Source organism: Semicossyphus pulcher, unplaced genomic scaffold, assembly GCF_022749685.1.
Source record: "Semicossyphus pulcher isolate SPU_LCO1_2020_fin unplaced genomic scaffold, fSemPul1.0.p SCAF_15, whole genome shotgun sequence".
NCBI lineage: Eukaryota > Metazoa > Chordata > Actinopteri > Labriformes > Labridae > Semicossyphus > Semicossyphus pulcher.
In genome coordinates this window covers 13,012,742-13,033,116 of record NW_027211659.1, presented here as the reverse complement: position 1 = coordinate 13,033,116, position 20,375 = coordinate 13,012,742, and positions in this window count along the sequence as shown.

Sequence of the window (20,375 nt, the reverse complement as noted above, 5' to 3'; positions counted from 1 at the left end):
AGGACTAAATGAGTGCTACTCTCGGGAGACAATATATTATATAGATATTTAGAATAATCCCATGCTATAGGTCCCAGCAGGCCTGATTAAAGTGTTTTCCAGTTTGTGCTTTATATATTTTATCCGTTTTAGGGATATAATTTTGTCCAGGCGCTCCCCTCTTGTCGTTAATGCAACTTCTGATTGCTGCTGATGTTGAGTGTTACACTAATGAGTATTATGCTTTTCAATTGAAAACCTTTGTGCCACTGTACTGCCCCCGCTTATGTAGATCACTGTGATGAATACCCATCATACTTTATGATACTTTAGCACATTGTCACTAAATGAAGGCTGCCGGGTCAATTTTCAATTTTTCCCCCCTCTCCACATGAAACAAGACAAAACCTTAGAACCCTTCACATCTCTAATTCACATTGATTGAATCCACTCGTGGCCACAAGGGGCCTCATCTCACTGTAGTTTTCTCTGCTTTTTCTGCTGTGAGTGCACATTTCACATTGCACTGCTTAGCTCAGCCGGCCAACCCGCTAGTGGGGAAGTGGCATTATGGTTTAGTAGGCTCATGTGCTGTCTCATTAATTCCACCAGCAGAACATGACTGTGTAATTGAGAGACATCTACTCTAGCCGTCGTATATCTGGTGCACGAGGATGACAAACCAGGGTGGATGTGGATTGTTTGGACGATCTGCAGGTCTCTGCGTTGTGCTCAGAGGGCTGTGAAACCCCCTTTTGCTCCTACAGACCACACAGTTCAGTTTACAGAAGCTTAATTACACCCCCCACCCAACACACCCACACACTAAGTCTACCCTGGGCCCTTGTGTCCCATTGCACCTGTCTGCAAATACACTGGGTAATGCACTAAAACAGTTAAAATGGTTTAAAGCCCCCCACCAGTGAAAATCCAGGTTTTAACCTTGTAAACATCTCCATGTGGTGTGTTCATGTGCTACAAGACATATCAGGGACAACATAAGCAGTCATCTCCATGGCTGGGCCTGTCTGCTTTTAAACTGCAGTGTACCAAGGACAGGCTGAACAACACGTTTTCAGATTGGCAGGTTTGAGACGTCACAAACCTAAGGAGCCAATCCCGTTAATGGACGGGGTGACGCTATGCATATCATTATGTGCAACCTATGGCAACCGTTAAGGTGATGCGCAAGCCATCTGTAATCCCTGTTATAATTTTTGCAAACTCACAACTGACTATTAACGTTAACAATACTACTACTAATTACTACAGTTCAAGCTAGCTAAGTTTCAACAAGCTGCCACTACATGATGGCAGAGGCGTGGTTTGTTTTCCGCTGTAATCTTACGAAAGGAGAAATGTAGCACACAATGAGGGAGAAGGAGGAGATGCCTTGGGAGGATTTTTACAAGGTAATTAAACATTTTGCAGAAAAAACACATCAGACAGTTTATTATTTTAAGCAGAGCATTTTATATGTCTTAAAACATGACTGGAGCTGGTCTTTAAAGCTGCTTCCTGAGACAGGTGCTAAACAAAGTAAGCTAGCTGCTGGTGAAGCTGCACATAAATCTCTCTGTCATCTTGCAGAAGTGTTTTTTGCAAAATGTTGACTTCTAAACAGATTTTGATCTTACCTGAAACTTCTTGTTACTATTCTTGATTTATTTATTTTTGTTCAGTTTGAAGTGTTTAGTAATGATTGGATCATTAACATCTCGTACATGAATCAAAAAACCTATAAAAGAAATCCTAATACTAATAGTATAGTAAAATAAATAACTTAAGGTTTTGGACTGTAAGTCTGACTCTCATCGTCGACCATCCCCAACTCTTTAGTTTTTTTTACTCTCTTTCCTCCACACTGAATATAATGAAGCTGTTGCATCATACGTCTAGATCATAAAGTACAATTGTGTGTTAAATTTTCTCTCTTCTTTAGATGCAGTAGAAGTATGTATATTTTAAAAACGGTTCAGGTTTATATGTGTGTATATATATAAAAAAACAAAGCTACATCCAGGCTTTGAAGTGGAATATATTCAGCGTGCCTACTTTGGCTTTTCCTCCCTCTGCAGTCGATCAGCCATTCACATGCAGTGAATTGAAATCCAAAGAAGGCAGCGCACTTTCTTCTGGAGTCGAAGCTATTACAGCGGTTCCAGCAGTGGGCCCTCAGTCGCTGCGCTTTTGTAACGGGGACACAGTCTGTCTATTATGTTGTTTCAGAGTGGAGATGTGGGAGGTTGATTTATGTCTGAAACTGTCATCGGTTTCAATCTCCCCTCTCTCACTTTTCCGCAAGAAGAAAGAGGGGGAGAAACTTCCATTAATGTTTCCTCTCTTTTCCCTATCATGCTTGAGCATCATGCAAATAATTGTTACGTTAAAGCAGGCGGAGAGGATTAATGCCATTATTCTGTGAAGTGACAACAACAGTATCATGCTTGACTTGAATATTTGGTTTCACCTGTTGGCATTTCTGCTACTGTTACATTATGGCGCCTCCACATCTCTCCGCTCAGGCAGACAGTCAGGCAGTTTTGGACCGGAGCCCAGCTGTACTGAGGGACCTGCTGAATATGATACCTGTGTGGAGGAGCTCCAGCGTCTTAGCCCCCAGGTTCCCAGGAGAGAGCAACACAGGAAAGTTAAAGCCCCCCACCACCGCTCAATCACCCCCCACCCTCCCACCATCACTGCCTTTCTTATCGTGTTCCCCTTTCTTTTGTGCTCCTTGGTTACCCGCATACCCCCGAGGCTACTGAGCCCCCTCTTCAGCGTCAGTGAACCTGGCCCGGTCCCTTTTCTCTGCTAAATGAGTCCTCTTTAAGATAATGTTTGATGCGCTGACAGCCCGGACCAAAACAGTGTAAAAGAAACCGAGTTTGACATCTTTTAATTGTGCGTCAGAAAGCAGAGATTGTTGCTCCTCGGACTGCTTTCAGATCATGCTGCTGATATGGTAATTTGCTCAAGTGAAGGATGTGATGAAAGTGGTGGTGTTGATAGTTTAGAAGAAGTCCCTGGAGTCCAGTCTGCTGGTTCCCCTCTCTATAAACATGACATGACTTCTGAAGCAGGGCATATTTAAACAGTATGTTTAGTAAATTGCCTTTAGCGTCAGCAGACACTAAATTAGAAGCAACAATCGGAATAGCAGATGTGCATGAAATAAAAATAGCCCTGGTGGTGATCTTTCTGCAATATTCATGGTAATTGTTTTCCATCTGTGTGGGACCAGTGCTTGTAGCTATGATTGCACGTGTCGCTTAAAGTATTTGGGATCATGGTGCACTTCAAATCGAGCGTGTATTTAAGCTGGATTTCTATTCATACGAGATGAAAATAGATCAGTTAGTCCACATAATGCACTGTTTTTTTAATCTTGATTGACAGTGCGTCAACAGCCGCAAGACAAGACGTGTTATTTTTGTCACAAGTGCTGCGTGTTTGTAGAAATAATCCTTAACTTCATTACAGCCCGATAGAGACGATGTAGCTTATTAGAAAACTTTCCCCCTTTTCTCTCTGTTGTGCGCTTTTATCGCCGTGTATGCTTTTGTAGAATAATCATCACTGACTGGAACCTGCTGTGGCATTTGGTTTTCATTTACTCCGTGTGCAGTACTAAAAAATTTGACATAAAATCTACCAGGAAGTTCGGCTGTTTGCTGAAAAGCCGCGGAGAGTTAATTTTCAGCGTGTGCTTTAAATAAAAATTAGCTAGAAGAGCGGGAAACATTCATGTGCCAATGTACTGCACAGCATGGAGGGTTTCATTGTGAAGTTTGAAATCAACAGAAAACATTAACAGTGGGCTTTTTTGTTTTGATCCGAACATGAATGGCCTCCTTGATTTGCTGACTTTTCTTGTGCTGCCCGGCCCTGCCTGCGTATTAATCTCTTAAATGAGCCGTGCTGCTCAGTCGGATGAACATGTGGTGCTTTTCTAGATGTAGTTTTCTAATTAAAACTGTCCCATTAGGCTGTAATTGGGGCTATCTGAGGGCTGGGACGGGGCTGTACGGGAGGGGAGCGAGAAGTCAGACCGAGATGGTATCGGGGGCTGAGGAGACAGGAAGCCTCTGTGTAATCTTGTCAGGTTGGAGATCGGGGCCGCGATCAGGCCGGCTGCACTGAACTGTACTCGGCTGCTGCTGTACTGTAGCTGTATAGAACGTCTTTGTTGTCAACACAGGAGCTTGGATTTCACCTTGATGTTTGCATGTTGGAATTTTTGTGTGCAAGTGCAGCATAGTGTTATGGTTGTGATCAATCGGAGGGGTTATGTGGTTAGTTTATGGCAAAATCCAGGGTAGAAGTGGAGGGCGGACACCAGTAGAAGCTAATCGTGAAGAAAGGCTACTCTGCTGCAGAACAGTCAGATTTTGTGCACTTTTAAACGTATGTTCTCGGCTTCAACTTTCACCCTCTGAGTCACGAGGAGTGATTAAAATATTGCTTAGCTGGAGGGCTAACAGACAAGGAACATTATCCTTTTGCTACTTAACAATTTCAGTAACACATGCAGGCAAAAACTTGTTCTCAATTCCTCCGATGACAAAATCAGTAGCGAAAGGCCATTCAGAAGAATTAAACAAATCCACATGAAGAGTATGTTTTACTACACCAACACAGTGATGGATATGCTGCTCTTGGGAGCGCATGTGACCTACAGCAGAATGACAAATGCTTGGTAAACCCAAACCGTACACAAGAATCAGGGGATAGTGAGAAGACTGCTATTAAATTACACATATGTCACTTACAATGCGATAAAAAAAAAAACACTCCCAGGACCCCGGACAGAAACGCTGCTAAGCTCTCACAGTGTTTTTTCCATCTGAACCCATGCTTTCGGAGTAAATAGGAATGCTCGCACACAGACACGCACTGACATTTGCCAGATGCTCAGTGCTAATTAGGGCCAAGTATTCCCCCTCATATGGAGCGTGTGAGAAACCGTAAGTGCATCGCTGGCCGACCTGTAAGACCTGACGGGGGGGGGCGGAGCTTTGTGTTTGTACTCGGAACGTTTGAAGATAACAAAACCAGGATTGTTTTTCCAAGCGGATTTGTTATTTTAGTTTTTATACAGGGAGTAGCATCAAGTCCTGTTTTTTTCAATGTACGTCGCAAGGGCTTCCTGTGTGTGTGATCCGCAGATAAACGCAGGTGCTGAGAAGCAAAATGCTCTCCTCTTGTAATCTAATCGATTTACTATTGGCACATTATCCTTTACAGGTAAGACATTTATTTTTGTCATCTAGAATCCTTGTTTCTAAACCGGAGCACCACCTATAAGCCAACTATAATCCCATATTTAAAGACCTGTCCCTTCCTCCTGCATAATAACCCACCCTGCAAACCCTCCTCCACCCCCAAAATAGTGCTGGTGGAGCTCTAAGCAGGAAGTGAAAGCCCCAACCACCCACAGACCCACCCTTTCGCTCTGCCTCCCCCCCTCCGCTCTCCCAGGCTGCAGCGCGGCTCGGTGTCCTGGCTCCTGTCCAGGTTTTGGCGCTGTGATGGGGAGGGTCACGGTTTGCGTCTGACCCCGGGCCTGCATGTTGGATGTTGTTATTATTAGCGCTCCGTGCCCCCCGGGCGGGCGGTCCCCAAAGCAGGGAGGGAACTGCCGGGCTCTGGAGAGGCTCTGGACCTGGAGAACAGCTGTGCGGGTTAGAGGCTGCTGGGGCCCCCGCTGTCCCCTGGGAGCACCGCTGCACCGGCCCTCCAGGAGGTACAACTGTTTTTTATACAGACTCTCTGCACCACCTCAGAATAGACTGCTGCACTGTAGGACAATAGCATGTAACTGAGTACACTGGCTAATGCACAGGGGATGTTTCCCAAAAAACATGCCTTTTTTATTCATATCATCCACCTCCTTCGGCTTGTGATCCACTTTGACGTGTAGTTTCCAAAGGTTTAAAGAGTTTATGATATTGTAACAGGTGCCTGATACTTTGTGAACTCCCTAAATCAATAAATGTACTTTTGAATAGCTCTGTATTCTATATATGCTTTATAATTTCTCTGCCTTAGCCATCAGTTTCTTTGTGAATGAATTGCAGCCAGAGGAGGGCAAAGGGTATTTAAAAGCCCACCTTACGTCTCTCTACCATCTTAATTCTGCCTATTCTTGGCAGTTGTGGAGGGGGGCCTTTTAACTGTGTAAATAGCTCTGGAAATTGCGTGTGGCCTTTGACTGTCTCTGTAATTGCGAGACTCTTGCAGTATTTTGCTTGGCAGTCTGAGAGGTTAACCCCTGAGGGCTTGGGGCCTGGAGCTCTCCGTCTGACTGGCAGAGGGCTCCTCAAAGCCCTACTTGTTCACCTCCCAGCCTGGGCAGCTTTAAGCCGCCGCTGATCCTCTTCTAGACGAGAGAGAGAGAGCGAGAGAGTGGGAGGCTGGTGCATTCATCAGTGGCTGAGACACTGCAGGGTAAAGCTTTGAGTGTTACAGGGCCACACAGACACACCCAGCCTTCTCTTGTTGCACCTGAGCAGTCAGGAGCGCTTGTGGCTTTGTCACCTCTGAAAGAGAGCACCAGCACTAAACTCTTGTAGCTGTGATCAGATTATTTGGATGCTGCTGCTTTCACCAAAAACCCTTTCCCATATTCTCTGAAACTCTGGATGTGGACTGTTCCTATAGCTAATACATTTTACAAAGATGCTGTTTATTTGTTATAATGAAGTGCAATTCCACTATGCACACGGTGGCCATTTTTTTATAAATCTGAAAAGACGCTGAATGGAGAAACTCCTACTAGACATTGTGCCATATTTAATGTAGAACAACAAATGTGATAACTTATTGGCTGTTATTAGTATTAGACAAGAGCTAACGTTAGCATTCAGCCACTTCCATGATAACATTACAATTTGATAGTCTTACACTAAATCAAGGCTTTAGGGAAGGAATTAATTTCTAGCTAACAGTAATGTCAGACAGAAATTGGTTGAATGCTAACAAGTTGTTGTCAGTAATATAAACAGCTAACACTAGCATTAAACCACTTCCTAGCTAACATTTACAAATGATAGTTACTCAAGTGAGATGAGCCGTAAATTCCCAGCTCACAGTACTGTAGATAGGACTTGTTTAATGCTAACTTTAGCTTTTGTCTAATGCTAGCTAATTAGTCATCAAATAGCTATGTTGTTTTCTCATCTGTCCCTCAGGATGAGAAAACATCTAATGTTAGCCTTCAACCACTTCCCAGCTAACATTATCATTTGATAATGTTACTCAACAAAGGAGATGGGAGAGGTGTACATTCCTAGTAATGTAAGATAGGAATTGTTGAATGCTAGCTTTAGCTTTTGTCTAATGCTAGGTAATAGGTTATCAATTATGTTGTTTTTAATGTAATATGGGCCATTGTGCCTCCGGATGAGAAAACGGCTAACATTAGCCGTCAACCACTTCCTAGCTAACAATTACGTTACTCAACAAAGGTAATAGAAGAAGCCTAAATTCCTAGCTAACAGTGATGTAAGATAGGAATTGTCGAATGCTAACTTTTGCTTTTCGCTAATGCTAACTGATAGGTTATCAAATATGTAATTTCTATTGTAAAATGGGCCATTGTGCCTCCGGAAGGGGAAACCATAAGCATTCAACCACTTCCTAGCTAATATTATATTGTTGAATGCTAACTCTTGTCTAGTGCTAGCTAACGGATTATCAAATATGTTGTTTGAACTTAAAATATGGCCCAATGTCTCTCTGGATTTTCACTTTTCCTTCAATCTGGAAGCACAAAAGATACCATGAATTGTCAGATTCCTACTTTGATACGATTTGCAAACCTGGAATGAAACATTTGAGCTTCCCACCCTGATCTTGATATCAGCGATAAATGTAATGTCTTGTGAGTATTATGGTTGCAATTGTGCGCCATGTATCACTGTTCATTTACAAATAGAGTTATGACGAAGCTACGCAATGCACTTGGCAGCACAGAAAGTAACAGAGAGGGATTCAGAACAGAAAACAAATTATGTGTTTTCAGACGTGGCCAAAAATAATGTCATGTTAAGTTAAGCTGATCTTAATTCCTGACATTAATCCTGTTATGAAGGGTTTCACATCATCCATGTCGCTGTTGACTTTGAACGTCTTTGTCTCAGAATAATTCGGGGGGTTCAAATAGGAGACTCGTGTGGAGGTACTTTCTAACCTGTCTGCAGTGATGGATGTTGTTGCCTTATGAAATGGTCTGTAAAGATGCAGCCTCTTGTTGAGTCACAGCAGAGAAGAGAAGTAGAGAAAAGACAACATTTGCAGTTTCCTCCTTGGATTCCCACATTGTTCTCGCCAGCTCTGCTCCCCCTGGGCCTCGAGAGCGACTCTCTACGCCCCAGACAAAAGTACACAGGCAGAAAAGAAATATCAAGGCACAAAAGCTCTTTATGTAATGCTGTCAAGTTGCATTGATTTTTTTTCCCAGTATGTTTGACAGACAACGTAAAATCGTTGCTTCATGTCATGTCAAGCTGGGCCGCGGAGATCGCATCGGCTCTGCCAGTATCACTCAATTCTTTGGTAGAAATGTTTCTTGGACCAGGCATTGTGCAGAGATGTTGACTGAGAAACTCATTTATGTGACTGAACATGTTTGTTGCCTTTACACAGCAGCACAAACCTCAGACAGTCAATTTCAAATGCAAGTTAGTTTTGTGACTAAACTTTGTCTCTCTGGCCACAAGACAGCTAAAGTACAGTGTCCGAGGCCCGGCTCTGTTTCATCAGTGGATGGATGGATTCAATGACTGCAGCAGGAATGGGGAGCTGGTTTTTCTCTGGGTTTGAGTGAAGGATCAGCAGCTGTGCAATCAGACCTGGCTCTGACCCCACCTGTCCGGACGTTCCTCCACACCCTCCATCATGTCCATGTGTCACGCACACGCTGATGAACCGCTGGTCGCGTGCAACCTCTGAGCTGGCTTGACCCGCAGTCTGATTTAGTGAGGATATGCCACATCTAAAGGTACATTCAGGAAATACAGTACGTTATTCTTTTTCTAGATCCATTCATCAGGGCTTTGTTTAAACTTCCACTGATGTATTGTTAACCTGTGGCCAATGTGCAATAAACACACAGATGATAAGAACATCATTAGAGCATGCTTCAGTAATGTCGTTTACTTGAGTATTTCCTTTCTATCCCAACTTCTAGTTGTACTCGTTCCACTACATTTATGTGACAGCTGTTCATCTTGGTTCTGATACTTTGCAGATACAGATTTTACTCACAACAAACCGTGTGATTAAAAAAACCACAATACAAATGGATTAAACGTTCACACATTAATGCATCAGTGATCATAATGTAGTTATAAAAATACTCGCATTCAAAGACATACGTTGCTACCAGAAGCATTGACGCTGAGAAAAGTAATAGTTTTAAGTCTTTCTAGGCTAATTTAACCCTCTGGCAGGGGGAAATGCAGTAGCTACCAACAATATTTACTCCTAATTAGCCTTTTGTTTTTTTGTTGTTATCAAATGAAACTTTGATATGCTTTTGTGTAGGATCTATCTATCTTAATATCTACACTGAAATCAATATAGTAAATTCACTTGTATGTAAAAAAGTTAAACATTTTCTTTGGGTAGCTGAACACCAGATTGCGCCGACGAAGATGGCAGTTACTGCTACTCTGCTAAGCTACGGTCGTTACCTTTAGCAGGAGCGTTACTGTTTTATTTCCCTCCTTCTTTTATGGATTTTTTACTTCATTAAAGCTCATACTTTGCAGTTACAGATAACTAAGGCAAACTTATCATGCGCATTTTATTTTAGCTATAGCTGATGCTAACCAAAACTACCTCGCAAGCTAGCTATCACATCATAGCGCTCTTTTTAGCTCTTTCTCTGGAACAAAATGCTCTTACTACTCCAGGTGTTTTGGCTCAGTTAATTCATATTCTACAAACTGTTTTTGTGGAAATTATACATTTCTGTGTTAGGTTAGTTTAAGTATAGTAACAGCTAAAGGTTAGCTGTTAGCTAAAGGTGTTTTATATTATGGGGTATTTGACATTCAGAGGCATCTTGTAATTGAATGTCGGGTGAGCCCTAATGTTTGTTAGTTTTTTATTACCCCAAAGCATTTTATGGAAATAGACAAAGTTAATGTAAGTAATATAACATTATTAGAAGTATGACTGCAAGACTTGTAACTAAGTATTTTGTATTATTGCTTGCTTTATTAATAAAGGAGTTCTTCTTCCATCCCTGCTGTCTGGTAAAGAACCAGATCATCTGCTGATATTGTTAGGCCTATCTGACGACCGGGCTGAATGTGGCACAATAGAAGAGGCCGCCGGTGTCAGACATGTGGATGCTCTGCTGTCCCTGTTGAGAACACTAAGCTCTGTATTTGCACTCCTCTCGCTGAGGGTAACAGCCTCTCCAGCCCAGGTTAGGAGTGGGGCTCCCTGCAGCTGCTGTCTCTGAGGCTGATTAGCGCGGTGATGAGCGAACGAGGGCCGAGGGGGAGCCGCGCGCACACACTCTGAAAGGGTTAAGCAGCCGGTTAGGGAGGAGACCTGCTCTGTGTCCAGGATGTTGAGTGCTGCGGCGCGATGGTGTGCTGTTACACTGCATGAGGCCTCGGCTCCACTTGGGTTCTGATTGGGCCTGTAAGATCACAGCAACCCCCCTCCCTCCCTACCCTCTCTCTGCCAACCCCCCTCCTCCCTGAGGGTTTCTCTCTCCACATCCTCCCTGCTGATTATCACCACTGCCAGAGCTGACTCTTGCACTCCAGCTGCTGTCCACACTCTGGCTCTGGGGCTAATTTAACCAGGCTGCACGGAGGTAGAAAACTTTCTCACACGGTCTGAAGAAGCAGAGCTGCTGCACAGCAAAGCTCCTCCCAGGCTTCAGCCTGTTGCCCTCTAACAAAAAGAGCTGCTCTGCTAACGCTACATGCCTTTCCATCAGGCCCTCCCTTGTGGCGCGCTTAAACAATATCCAGAGCTACAAATGATCTGAACAAGGTCACAGTCCTCTTTACTTGGAAGTAGTTCATCAGTGTAAAATAGACAGCGCAGGTTTCCCTGCAGTCCAACATGTGTTGCTCTCCGCAGGTGTTTCCTGTGAGCAAAGTCAGAGCAGGGTGCTGCCTTCACTGTCCAAAAGGTGACTCTCAACAGTCCTCTACAAGTCAGCCTTAAGCCCTTAATATAAAACACACGTACTATATCACACAATGGCTACTGTATATCAAAAAATTGCGAGCTTTCGTCACAACACAACAATGAATAACAGAGAAGGGAAAATCGATGCGTTGACGTCTTCTCCTCAAGATGACTGAGGCTTCAAAAGCCAGTTTGAGTTGCTATTTCTGCATTAAGGTATTTCAAGTTATTGTTATTTGATATACGCGAAGGCTGAATAATTCACACAAACATTGTCATAAGACGGAGGCGCGAAAACAACTATTTGACTTTGTGAGGCTGCAAGGGAGAAAAACATAGTAATTGACCTGTCGAACAAGTGGCTTTGCAGCAGGACAAAAGAGGTGGATCTTAGAGGAGACGGGAATCGCAATGAAGTGTTGCCTTCAGGTTTCGGCCAAAATTTCAAATGTGACGTACAGAAAGTCTATAAGTCTATAATTAATACCTAATTTAATATTCTAACCCTAGAAATAGAGTTAATACTCTATTAAGGGTTAACATTTGGATTTAATGCTCTGTGACAGCTCAGCAATAAGCGCACTATAAACATTAGATCCATCTTCTGCCCATACGCAGCTTGGACACATGCCAGCACCCTTGGGAGTAAAGCCCTGTCTTACTTGTGGGTCTGTGCCAGAGCAGCATTATGTGAGTGTTGATGGGGAGAGTCCTCCGTCCGATGTCGCTCCGCCGTGCCGTCCTGGGTCGCACAATTGGACAGAGTGGGCAAGACGCTGCTCCACAATCCCAGTATATCCCCCCCTAAACCTCGCCATGTTAAATGGAAGCTTTGTGACTGCAGACCTGCTCTCATCTTCTTCTACACGTTCTTTTTTTTCTTTTCTCCTTCTCCCAGAACATAATGACCCCAGACTACGTGACGACAGGCATTGTATCCGAGAAGGCCGACCACGTAGAAATTAAAGATGAGGATCTGAGGCAGCTGCGGGTCTTTCTCTGGGTCCAGCCGTGTACAAGGTGTGTGTGGGGTAAATGTTAGTGCATAATGAATATGAAATGACTTTTAACATTCTGATCCTGCGTGTGGTCCCTCAAACATCGAGCCAGGTGGTAACAATTGATTAAATCACATTTCTGCCCGGAGCAAGAATTCAATTATGGTATTACAGCTGTAATCTAATGCATTTGTTCTTTCACTGCAGACCTGTGTTAAATAATTGTGGTTATGATACATCTATTATGTGGATCCCTGTAATTTGAGTTAGTCATGTAATTTTAGACATTTAAGGAGGCTGTGCAGAGACTTTCAATATCAGACGTGTTATATGTTTATGCTCTAGAAGTGGTAACACATTTAATGCACTGTAGAGACAACACGGAGAAAACAACCTGCATCATTTAAGATTGTAATCGTTCACGTAACGCCTTTTCTGCAGAAATTTCCCTCCATCCGCGAACAATGCAGCCACACTACACCTGACAGGTATTTAATCTCTTGTAAGCGTTTTATCTGGGAATCCCCCTCTCTTTCATTTATGAAGTGCAATTGAGAAATCAAACCCAGGAGCGGTGTGTGCGCTGGCAGAGGAGTTATGAGAAGATCCCTCTGCGTTTGTTTTTTTTTTTCTTCCATAATGCGAGAACTCGCACGGCGAACACACAGCCGTTTGTGCACAACAACATTTTCATGAAGATAGTGATGTTTTCACTTCAAATACAAGACAGAGGCAGGTTAAACATGGGTTGGTGTTATTGCAGTGTTCTATTGCAGCTAGCTAGACTGTATGAACATCTAATGTCCTTTTTATTATAGATTTTGTGAGTTAATGATATTTTTCATGTTATTCTAGACGTATCAAAACTGATATTTTTTCCTTTTTATTTCTACTTTGTTGAATTCATACTCACAGAGCAACAACAAACCAACTGTTTTCCACTTTATTCCTGCTCTGGTGGCTTCTCTGCAGAGCTAAACTGACCACAGAGATAGCATCTGAAGTCTCAGCAGGCAATTAAAAAGTAATTAACTTAAACTGTGTGTAATTCCGTGTTGTCTGCTACTTTTCCGTGTTTGTTTTGAGCGAGCTTTCTTGGAAACTCCCACTTTTTAATTGCATCAAAAGCTTAATTTAGTCTCTTTTTTTTTTTAACCAGTCCGCTTTCTGCAGATGCTATCAACAACGATGTCAGTGTGGCTATTTCTGCCTTCTACACAAACACATATACTCTGATCTGGTGCATGAATAAATAATTCCCCAAAGGTCAAGCTTTGATCCTTCGTTACAGCCTCTTGGATTGCCAGTTGAGGCAGGAAAACCAGTAGATTGAAAACGAGGAATGCATCAAGGGGTGTGCTGTTTACTTGTAGCAGCGCGGGCAGCTGGTTAGCCACCCCTCTGCCGTTTTTACACCCCCCTCCCTCGCTTTTCAATTCCAGCCAGACCCCAGGCTCGGCTACTAACTGGGGGCTGGAATATTGTGCACTGGGGATCAATGTGGCCCTGAGTGAAATGTCAACTGTGGCCCTGCGATGTGTCAGGCTGTGAGGGAGTTGTAATGGCTATTGATCCACTGTGCGCTTAATGCAGAGCTGCCCCGCCACGACGCGAGCCAGCTGCAGCACAGAGATGTATGTATGAGATGAGCTAAAACGGAGAAAATAGAAAAGAAAGAGCCCACAGTTTTGTCCCCCTCCTTCCATCCCTCCCTCTCTGGCTGCAGATTGATCTTCCTCTTCCTGCTGATTCTAACTGGGGTCTGTCATTATCTTACTCTGTCATTAGGGGCTCCATTGACAGCCTTGGCCTGTCTGTGTCACTCTATTGAGACAGCAACACTTTTCCCATGCAGTGTTCCCTACATTTATTAAAATCTCTGACAGCCTTGTCTTTGCTTTCTCCATAGATGGCTGAGCTTCAGGCAGCGGTGCGGCGGTGTAATTGGAAGACGAGGCTCTCTGTCCCTGGCTTGTAATATGTGTGAGGTACAGCTGTAGGTCAGACTGGTTTACATCAGGCAGCCGGCTACGAAGAGCAGAATCAGACCATGTCTGTCTGCGGGTCTGAGGTAGTCGGGGAAGCCAACTTTTAGTCCTATGTCTGTGAATTACGTGTGTAGAATGAATTGGTCACTGTAGATTGTGAAGTAAGGGACTGTATGAAAATTATAAGACAGGGGAGGTCAGGAAGTAGGACGGTTATGTGTTTCAATGATTAGGTAATTGTGTCATGTGAGGAAAAGAATGTTGGTTATTCTCCTCACTGAAACCAGCTAGAAGCTAACATGATGAATATAACTCTTTTGAGAAACAGTATGCTAGACGTGGATCTTTGTTTTGAATGCTTGAATGCTACCTTCAATTCATTCTTCATCTTTACAGAAAGTAGACCTACTGTCGCATAATGTAATATGTTAAGTGACAGTGACAACTCTTGTTAGAGGGCAACAAAAAACGGGATTTTTTTTTGTAAACGAGTCCCATCAATTTATGTTTTCCATCATTTTGCAGTTACTAATACTTATAATGTCTGATCGGGGTAAATGTGAAAATAGGATTCTATTTAGGTTTCAATATGACACCTTTTCACATTATGTGTGCACTTTTAATTAATTAAATGCAAAATGAGTTGTAATGATGTCATATTTTGAAGATATTGGGGGCAGGTGAAGCATTTTTGTTAAGTCAAAGTGCAAAGAAAATGTCATTAACATCAGGGATCATCTTACTTATAAAATAGAGCTATGAGGCTCAGTCTCACCTCCCAACCACAACATGTTTTGTACAGTACTAAAGGAGATTAGCTTCCTTTTTAGTTTAGGCTTGACCATGGTGCTAAAATGGTGCCATTTGCAGAATTAGTAATATTATTAATAAATCACAAATCCCATATTTTACATAGATTACTTTAAATTTGCACAACATATGATACACTATTTCATTAGGCCCCCAACAGGAATGCATTTAAAAATGAAATAAGAATACATTTATTTTGAATGCTTTGTTTTTGCAGTGTGCACAGCAAGTCATCATTCAGTGCTTAGGGACTGTCTAAAAATAGTTGTTGCAGGGAGCTGAGCTTACGTGTGAGTTTTTACAGAACCTCCTCTGAGTTTTTCATGTTTTCTTTAAACCACCGTCTTGACTTTATCGCTACTGTCCGGCAGAAACCTCACATCTCCATGTTTCATCATTGTAATATTTTTTCATAAATCAATGCTAACAGTCACCCTGTACGTCTGTAGACTTCAGGCACAATACCTGTGATAATACAGTGTCTGAATATTACAAACACAGGGTTTTTTTTCAACTCCTGAAAAGTAGTGGTTTTGGAGATACGAGGATTCCACCCGACAGCAGCAATACATGAAATTATATTATTGAATCAGATCTATTTTTTTAGTAATTTGAAACTAATAAAACAGAACTGATTTCATGTGAGTCCTATTTAAAGCTTAATCTGTTAACCAAGCAATAGCTTCCACATAGCCTCTAAATCACACATCACAAGTAGACTTCTGCAAACAAATAGAAAATGATAGAACAAACTGTTATTATTACTGCTGTTGAGAGTTATATTAGATGATGTTGTAGCCTCATATGTGTGACGATAAATACAGTAGACCCTCCCCTCTTCCTTTTAATTTTTCTACAGTCCCTTACCGCTCTCACATTACATAAACTGTTTATAAACAGGAATTTTGCTCAAACAGAATCTGCAACTAAACTACATAAAGAGACCTTTTTCCTTTAGTGAGAAAATGACCAAATAGTAGACGAACTATAAATGATTTTAATGTGAGAGAAAGTGAAATCAGTAAATGAAAGAGCCTTTAGGAAGCAACCCAAACAGCTTTATTCCCTCAGTCTTTACATCACTAAATATTTCTGATCATATGATTATTGCTTTGCTGTATCCTCCACTCACTGACTAACTGCAGAGACTTGACAACTTGAAAACATTTCTGGAGCCTGTCAGGAAGTTCACAGTGGGGTGCACTGCATTGAGATTGGTGGTTTGTGTGTATTTGTGTGTATTTGTGTGCTATACACAAAAAGGCAACACTGAGTATAGGGCTGGTGGTGGTTTGGACCAGGCTGCTCCTCCGTGTTACAGGAGGCACAATCAGGTAGGACCGGGGGGTCTCTGGCTGTCTTGGCCCCCGTAACACACGAGGCTGCTCAATGGGACGGAAGTTATTGGAGGGTTGGGGTGAAGCTGATGACATGGTGTGTGACAGAGACTCATCATTTGAGTGTGATACAAGTATTTGAGCTGCAAGGCTGTAATGTTGCTCGGCTTGTCTGGAGAGATTTATTCCAGATTGTAGGGGCCTGAGGGGTCAGCGGCCGTACATGTGGGAGGATTCGCTGGGAGGAAAAATGCACTAGTGGACGAAGCGTTCGTGCAAGAATCAGCCGATGGAGGAGGCCGATATCTGTCTATTTATGGCCCACAGTTTGGAAACACTCACGCCTAATTTAGTGTTTGCTTTCATGCATATTTACATGTTGGAAACTCCCTAGAACACAATGAAATTCTGTCTCTGCAAAACTTGAATTCACAGGCGAGCTCGTGGTGGAAATAAGCTTTTATTCTTTTTTTCTTTTTTTTCTTCCAGCGAGGAAGAAGAAATGTTTAATCCAACACCCACTGTGAAAGGAAAAAGTAATGCATATCTCACTATCTCGCCTGTCTCCCAGCGAGCTGAAATTGAAATTTTAATGCATTTCAGAGTTTTTCCCCCGAATGGAGAAGCTGATAGACACTGGGATGTCATATTTACAGTATGAACACCCATGGTTTAATGCACTCTACAATACTGCCATCTCCCAAGTTCTCCCCCGAACAAAACATGTTCTGCTCTTGAACATAAAGGGAAAAAAAGGGCGAAGAACAAAATTATTCCTCAAACTGTCTATCAAGCTTCTGCATTCATGGCAAAGTCTAGAGGGCATGTCAGTCCCTCTGCCTCTGAGAGAGGTAATTATCCTTTTCCTGTCAGAGAACAACAAATGATAGCCGGCTATGGGGGTGCATTTTCAGGAGCTGAAATTTGTCAATTGGAAGGAGAAGGAGGTTTAATTTTCTGGCAGCTGCATATCTACTTTTATCATGTTTTTTTCAATGGTCATTTGTTGTAGTGCTGTTTTTTTTTTTGAGCTTCTGAGGGTATATTTATGTGCCCTGCATTAACATACCTATTTATAGTCCTACACTTTCTTCCAGTCATCTTTTTTTTTTCTGTTGTGACCATTTCACAGATTATATATTGTCCAAGTAATTTCCCTTTCAGCATCTGTGTTTTTTACCTTTCAGAGAAAGCAGTGAATGGAGGGAAAATTATCACAATTACTCATATAATTGAGCCGTCTTTGTAGCAAGTGCAGCTTCAGCAGTCCCTTTTTTCCATCAGCCAAAATGGTTTCATTATATGGGTTTTTCATATTCCCTGACACGGGGCTCTGCTGAGGGCCTGGCGCGTGGATGAGATGCAGGATGAACAGAGCGAATCATTAAGGTCACAGTAGGAATAATTATCCCAGCTATGGAAAGAGCATCTACAGCCTTTATTCTCCCCCCCGGCACAAATGCAACGTCCACGGCTTAGAACTTTGTTACAAATGGAGCTTCCACCTTCTACTTATACAAAAGAAGAGAGGGGGAGAGCAAGACTTGTATCAACATGACAATTTTCCATCATTAAGACTAATGACAGGCACAGACTGTGGGGATCAAGGGGAGCACAAAAAAGAGAGGCGCATTCAGGTGTTGGCTGAGTGCTGACCTCCTTCCTGTCTTTGTTGGAGACTTAACTCTTAACAAAAACTAAAAAGGGGGTTTCAGACTAAAGGCGCAGTGGCAGCTGAACGTCAAGCAGCCCGGCTCTCCATGGGCAAATGACTTAATTGGCGAATTTGCATGTTTTCCATTTGCGGGGAAATTAATTGAATAAGACCTACATGTAAAGATAATCAATCGCTGTTTTAGTGTTGGTGAAATAATTCCCCGGCTTATGTAAAATTGATTTTATTCCAGCTCTCGCAAGAGTTTATTAATTTTCAATTATCCTTAAAATCTATTTTCTGGTTATTTGACGCTTTTATGCCCAGATCTCGACTTAACAGGCAGGATACTGCAGCGTGCAGCAAGTTTGAGGCGTCAACGTGTCACTAGTTTCTTTTACAGTTTAGCTAAATTAAGTAAAAGCCATATTTTGCCAAGTCCTTTCTCCCCCAGCCTTCACTCAGGTAATTGGTCATTTTGCAGCCAATTTCAGGCAGGTTGGATGCTTGCTGCCATGGCCTGACCCCTGCTGCTGCTGTAATGGGGACAGCATTTCTACCAGTTCAGCTGGGGGCTCTTCCACACTGTGACCCCGGCTTTCTGCAGGGAGAGAGCAGCTCTGAACGCTGAAGGGGGAGAAGAGAGATGGAATATGATTTCTCGGCTCTGCTCTGACCGGCTTTGAGTCCTGTTACACACACGTTAATTACGGAGTAAGTCTCTTCGTCCGTAGGAGAAAAATAAAGATTTAATTTGCTTTGAATAAAGAGTCACTGGGCTCAAATGTTCAATTTATAATGCAGTAATATGGAAGTAACAAAATGCTGATTTATGAAGGAAACAAATGTCTAAAATACAAACATAAAGAAAGACATAAGTGTTGAATTGAATACCACATTTACTGTCTCTATTTCTATTATCAGGCTTCAGTCGTCTGCAGAGCAACAAGTCCGGTTTGGAGTCCAAGCAGCATTTGGTCAGTACATCCAGAACCACGCAGCGTCATCAATGCCTAAAAACAAACAAAACAATCATTATTATCCAGCGAAAATGTTCAAATATCAACACATATTCTTTGTTTCATTATTTAATTGCTATATAAACTTTAAGAATTATTTTGGCTGCCTGTAAAGGAAGTAAATCTGCTCTGTAGTGTGAATAAAGAGCCCCAACACCTACAGGATCTGAACCAGCTTACCTGTCTTGTAATAGAATGAATAACACGTTATTAATGTTTTCTTATAATAACTCAATTATTGAATTATTATCAAACAAAATGCATAAAAATGTTTTTAATTTAGAGATCAAATTATGAGAATAAACATGTTCAATATAGACGAGAATTACTGATGAAAGCAAATCTTCATATAATTTAATAAAAGACAACAAGAAGTCTGAGCTCACTTTAACGTAATAAAATCAAGAATTTATAGCTGGTATCAGTGGGCAATTATGTTTCTGTATACACATTAAATATTTGCACAACAGTAAAAGTGATTTTTAGTGTTTAAAGTCAATTTTCTTCTGTCTCTCCTGCAAACAATAAAAATCTCACCATGGTTTTATTCTCTACCTCCTGATCCGTGTGATCATCAGTGATCCAACTTTGCTCCTCAGATCTCATGATTCTTTTTTTGTTTATATATAACTCGGTAAACAAAATCAATCCACATTTTGATGCCACATTGAACATGGAAATAGACATTGAATCCAGTTAATTGTAGTGCATCTAGCGTTGCGTTCATTGACGCTGCAAATTACAGGACAGCAGAGAGGAAGCAGAACAAAAAGGCAATTTTTCACTGGTTTGATGCTCTGCCTAAAACAGGAAACACACTTTCATATAGAAAAGTCACTCATTAAAGCACGTTTGCATTTGATGCAGAGGTGCTGTAACAATCAGTCCAACATGGGCCCTTTCAGAATAAAACAGCTGAGCTGTTGTACAAAAAAAAGCCTAATAGTGTGAGATGAGATTATTCTTGATTATAAATATGTGAAAATAATATTCATGCATTATAGTAGTGAGTGGATGCACCCAAGGGACAGCATATTTAAGCTCGGTGAAATCAATTGGAATTTCATTTGCAGACGGAAAACCACCAGAAAGAAAAAAAACTGTATTCACAAATGATTAGAAATAAAGGTGAAAAGAAATCCCACCGCAATAAAAGCATTTCAAAATGCATGATCAAAAGCACTTCGTCTCCTCACAAAAACTCTTCTGCGCCTCAATTAATCAGTGCTCCCATGCAGCGTAGTGCGAGCTGCACGTGGAGCTGAGCCTCGCGCAGCACGGACGCACAGTTTACCAAAGCACCGCGGTTTGGATAATATTTGGTGGCTGTGAAAATGTGGGTTGGCATGTCAGCTGAGGAGGGCTTTCTATCACCGGACTGAAATGAAGTCTGTGACATCTTGGCCCGTTTACCCCTCCACCCTCCT